Source organism: Marmota flaviventris, unplaced genomic scaffold, assembly GCF_047511675.1.
Source record: "Marmota flaviventris isolate mMarFla1 unplaced genomic scaffold, mMarFla1.hap1 Scaffold_49, whole genome shotgun sequence".
In the NCBI taxonomy this organism is placed as follows: domain Eukaryota; kingdom Metazoa; phylum Chordata; class Mammalia; order Rodentia; family Sciuridae; genus Marmota; species Marmota flaviventris.
Genome location: NW_027288305.1, coordinates 283,423 through 288,684, shown reverse-complemented (window position 1 = coordinate 288,684; position 5,262 = coordinate 283,423). Strand labels below are relative to the sequence as shown.

General features: G+C 42.6%; 1 pseudogene; it reads left to right on the top strand.

Annotated features, from left to right (window-relative positions):
- The first annotated feature begins 3,455 nt into the window (after nucleotides 1-3,455).
- Nucleotides 3,456-4,928, top strand: LOC114082530 (nocturnin pseudogene; annotated as a pseudogene).
- Nucleotides 4,929-5,262: the final 334 nt, after the last annotated feature.

Here is a 5,262-nt window from a genome sequence, read left to right as displayed (position 1 = left end):
AACACATATTTTTACCCACAGAATCACACCAGGATTATTCATTATACTCAAAGGTCAATTGAGGAGGGTTTTTTTTTTCATTTTTCGTTAGTGTACTGCAATTATACATAACAGTGGGGTTCATTTTAACATAACCTTACAAGCAGGGAAAATAATTTGTTCCAATTCAGTCCTCAATACTTGCCCTTCTCCTTCCATCTTCCCTGGCCCTGTTCACTTTACTGTACCACTCTTCCTTCTACATATTTATATCTTTCTAAAGTAGTGCTTAAAACACTTCTTTAGGAATAATTAAGGGTGAAATACCCTGTGTTCTATTCAAATATGTACTATAATAGTTTGGTCTAAATTCATTCCAATACTCCTGCTTTATCTTTCTCAAGGAGAAATGTTGTAAATGTGGCATGCATATATAATAGGATATTATGTGTTCTGAATAAAGAAGGAAGTTCTGTCCAATACTAGAACATGAACAGACCTTTTGAACATTATTCTAAGTAAAGGAATACATTTTTATGACTACTTATATGAGGTACACAGAGTAGTCAAAATGATAGAAAAAAAAAAGAGAATAGTGGTTTCTAAGCCCTTAGGAGGCAAGAAAATTGAGACTTAAAGAATAAGTCTCAAGAAATGAGTGAGTTTCAAATTTGCAAAATGAAAAAGTTCTGTGGCTGCATGATGGTGTCAGAAGTGTGGCAATACAAATATACTGAAAACCACTGTCCTGCATTCCTAAATGGTTAAGATGGTAAAACTTTATTTGTATTTGATCACTTATAGATAAGTTAATCACATTTTGTTTATTTCCAAATAAATAAAAACTAAAAAGAACTTCCTTCTTTATTCAGAACACATAATATCCTATCATATGTGCATGTCACATTTAAAACATTTCTACTTGAGACAGGAAAAGCAGGAATAGTAGAATTAATTTGACCAAACCATCCTAGTACATATGTGAATTCTCCACTGGGAGATCATTTGAATAAGAAATGTTGAAGGACCATGTTGGCTGAAAGGAAGGATCACTAATTCCCATGCCAAAAAATAAAGAACAATAATGAGCATAGCTCTCAGGAAAACATTAAAAGCCAATATCATTGGATTTTCAGCTTGTAATTCCTCTTCTAATGTGACTGAAGACACAAATATATGATAATTGTAGAGTTAGTAGTGTTTCCAGAGCATGCACATTGTAAGCTCAGGCATGTGAACCCATGGGCCACTAACACAGCCAGGTTGGGAGGGTCCTGTGGGGAACACACTTAGGGTCTTGGACTTTGTCTTGGAAATGAAAAAAAATCCAAGGGAGGAAGCAACAGTTGGACAAACATAAACATCTGTCTCAGGAATTGTTCCTGAATCTGTGAATCTTCCAGCAGTTTCCTTTCTGAGTGAGTCTCTATGAACCATTCAGGAGAAAAATGGCCATATTGGAGAAACTCCACCCCCCTGAGGGGTCATCACTGATCTACTTACATCCACCATCCCAGAATCCTACAGGCTAGCAACACTCAAGCTCAAAAGGCACAACCACCTACAAGCACAACTAATGTACTCAGACCCACTGGATAAGAACCAGAAACTAGAATCTGACTTCTGCCATAGTCACTGGCCTCCACTGTGCACAGGCCGAGTGTGGGCAACACATCAGATCAACAGAAACAAGTGCATATGGGAAGGGCTTGCCCTCACTAATGTGCTCCTGGGACCACACTCAACACCCAACACACACACACACACACACACACACCACCCAGCCACAAAGACTTGTGCACATTTCCCTTGCTCATGTATGTACACACGTGACAATCCCTTCTGTTACAGATACCATAAAAAACGCTCACATTTGAAAACAGATGTACAACCATCAGGTCACTGCCATCCACCAAACACACAGACGCAAATATTGACCCCATTCTTGCATTCCCTGAATACATACAAAATATCTTCCCTTCAAAAAATACATATTCAACCCCTACTCCAAAATGCACATGCCAATACATGCATCTGTGAACTATACTTTCCGAATTACATGCTTATACATTCATACATAAAATACACTCCCTGAAAGCAAGTGCACATTATACCATCAAACATTGAAAATACACACACACACAAACATATATGCATACAACCCTACTTTTTTCCAGAACGCACACAGAATCCTAAACTCTCTAGAAAAATCACACAGATGTGATACTCTCAAAAGAAATACATACTTCATAAACATTAGTAATATTACTTCATCCTCAACATACAACAACTCTTAGAACTTCCTAAAGATATAGCAACCAGATACACCATGGTTATAAAAATGTAACATGCATGACACTGAAGGATATGGGCACAACCCAGAACATACACACATAAACATGACTCTATTCTTAGAAATATTTGATGTGCAAACAACTCCCAAATACACATAAAGACTCCCAATGCCCTCTAAATGTACATAATAAGGATATCAACTACAATTCATTTGTCATCATTTTCCAGACACATAATCCACTCGTAACCCCAGTACAAAATATACCTACCACTGCATTGTCTACCCTCATACTCTAACTAAGCCCAAAAGTGTACATACACATTCTCAAAAACTCTCCCTTCAAGCACTTCTCTTAATAAATACCCATAAACCCCACCACACCATGAACAATGCATATACACTGTCACTAACCAAACACCTAACATGTATTCCCATATAGATGTACCACTTGCATTCCCTCAGAAAGCACACACCACCCACTTACAGCTCAAAAATGAATATACAGTCAATGCATTACCTGAATACATTCAGAGCCCTAGATTACATGTGATTGAGAACACAGGTGTCTGTCTGAATATACACATTCCATAGAACAGCCACAGACTGAGAAGCACATGCAGCCACTCTATCATTATTAACAGGTATATACAGGACTCCTCATACCTCCTGATGTACACAGTCACAAGCACACAACCCCATGGAACTCTGAAAATTCTCAATTATATAAACTTCCTATCTGTCAGATGCCTGATCATACACCCAGAATTCCTCATATCCAAATATAAAACACATACACCACAAAAACCAATTAAGGGTACACAATCTGTACCCTATCATATAAAACCTCATAATTCTGGTTACCTTCAAAGAAACAGTTAAAATAGATACACATATCCCCATATCACAGAAAAATATTGACCAGCCAATATAATGCAAACTGCAATCATACAAATGTTCTATCAATAACTGAATATATTCAGAACATACTCAAATACTTCTTAACATATGACATCAATCTCCATTCCCAAATGTATATTATATGACCACATGTATGCCACAAACATGCACATACATTCAATGCCTCAGAATTTGAACATAAGTACAGGAAAAACTCGCAGTGCTAAATTCTTACCTTGAAACATGTTTACACATATAAACTCTAAGATCTGGAAATGCACAGATGCGAGCTCTCGCCAGACTGCGGCAGACTGAGCCACCACCACCCCACCGTTGCTGTCGCATCTTCCAGCAGGCACCAGCAAAGTGAGAAGCGGCTCATAGCATCTGCCCTAAGAGGCCCGGTGGTCTGATCAACTCGCCTTCCTTGACCTCCTCCAGGCTCTGCTCCTCAGGCGCGCGATAAGCTGCCTTGGCGCTTGTGGCGGCGGCGCCCCCCATGCATCAGAGCGGCTCTGCTTCGCCCTGCTGCAGAAGGACGCCCCCACCTGCGCCGCCTGCCAGTGCCCAGGATGCACCACCACTCGCCCCCGCCCGCGATCGACCGGGCCTTGGTCCCCAGGCTCCTGGAGGCGGTCTCAGCGGATTCAGGCACCATGAGGTTGTGTTCCCGGACAGCGTGTTCCATGGGAAAGGGCACAAGAAGACTCTATAGTGCTCTCGCCAAAACTCTGAACAGCAGCGCTGCCTCTCAGCACCCAGAGTATTTGGTGTCACCTGACCCAGAACATCTGGAGCCCATTGATCCTAAAGAGCTTCTGGAGGAGTGGAGGGCTGTCCTGCATACTCAACCTCCCAGGTTCCAGAGGGAGTTTGTGGATCTGAGGACAGATTGCCCCAGTAGCCACCCACCCCTTAGGGTCATGCAATGGAACACCCTTGCCCAAGCTCTTGGAGAGGGCAAGGACAACTTTGTACAATGCCCTGTTGAAGCTCTCAAGTTGGAAGAGAGGAAGTGTCTCATTCTGGAGGAAATCCTCGCCTACCAACAGGGCATACTGTGCCTGCAAGAGGTGTACCACTATTTTGACACCTTGCATCCGCTCCTCAGTAGACTGGACTATCAAGGCACCTTCTTCCCAAAGCCCTGGTGACCTTGTCTAGAAGTTGAACACAACAATGGACCAGATGGTTGTGCCTTATTGTTTTCTCCAGAACCGATTCAAGCTGTTCAACAGTGCCAATATCAGGCTAATGGCCATAACGCTGAAAACCAACCAGGTGGCCATTTCTCAGACCCTGTTGTGCAAAGAATCAAGACTACAGTTCTGCATCGCGGTCACCCACTTGAAAGCTCGCACTGGCTGGGAGCAGTTTCGGTTGGCCCAGGGCTGTGACCTTCTCCAGAACCTGCAGAACATCACCCAAGAAGCCAAGATCCCCCTGATCATTTGCAGGGACTTCAATGCAGAGCCCAATAAAGAGGTCTACAAGCACTTCGCTTCATCTGGCCTCAACCTGGATAGAGCCTACAAGCTGCTGAGTAACAATGGGGCAGTTGGAGATCCACCTGAGGGGGGGGGGGGGGCACACCCTGGATTACATCTGGTACTCCAGACAGGCCACTGAGCAGTGGCTTGGCGCTTGACCTGCTTACGCAGGAGCAGATGGGGCTTCCCTCCTCAGCTACCCCACTGACCACCTCTCTCTAGTGTGTGACTTCAGCTTTAATGAGGAACCCAACAGACTTCTATAAAAGCTGATCTGGCCTTTTTAATCACAGGAAACTTAAACAGGGATATTCAGGAAACTGAAAAAGGATAGGAAATTGTCTGAGGACAGTCCGCAGTTGCAGTTTCTGCATCCTTTCCTGCCTTTCCAGTATGCCCTCGGGAAAGATCCTGTTAGTTCATGAACCTTTTCAATGCAAATTGTAGCAAAAAAGCTGTTTGTTTGCACTCCAGTTTCCGGCTTTTTTTTTTTTTTTTTTTTTGTTTTGGCTTTTTGTATTCTCCCTCCCTGAGCATTCCCTTTTGCTCTGTCATTTAAGGGCATTCAGCTGGGCTCCCTTTGAAGCTCTTTCTGTTTGT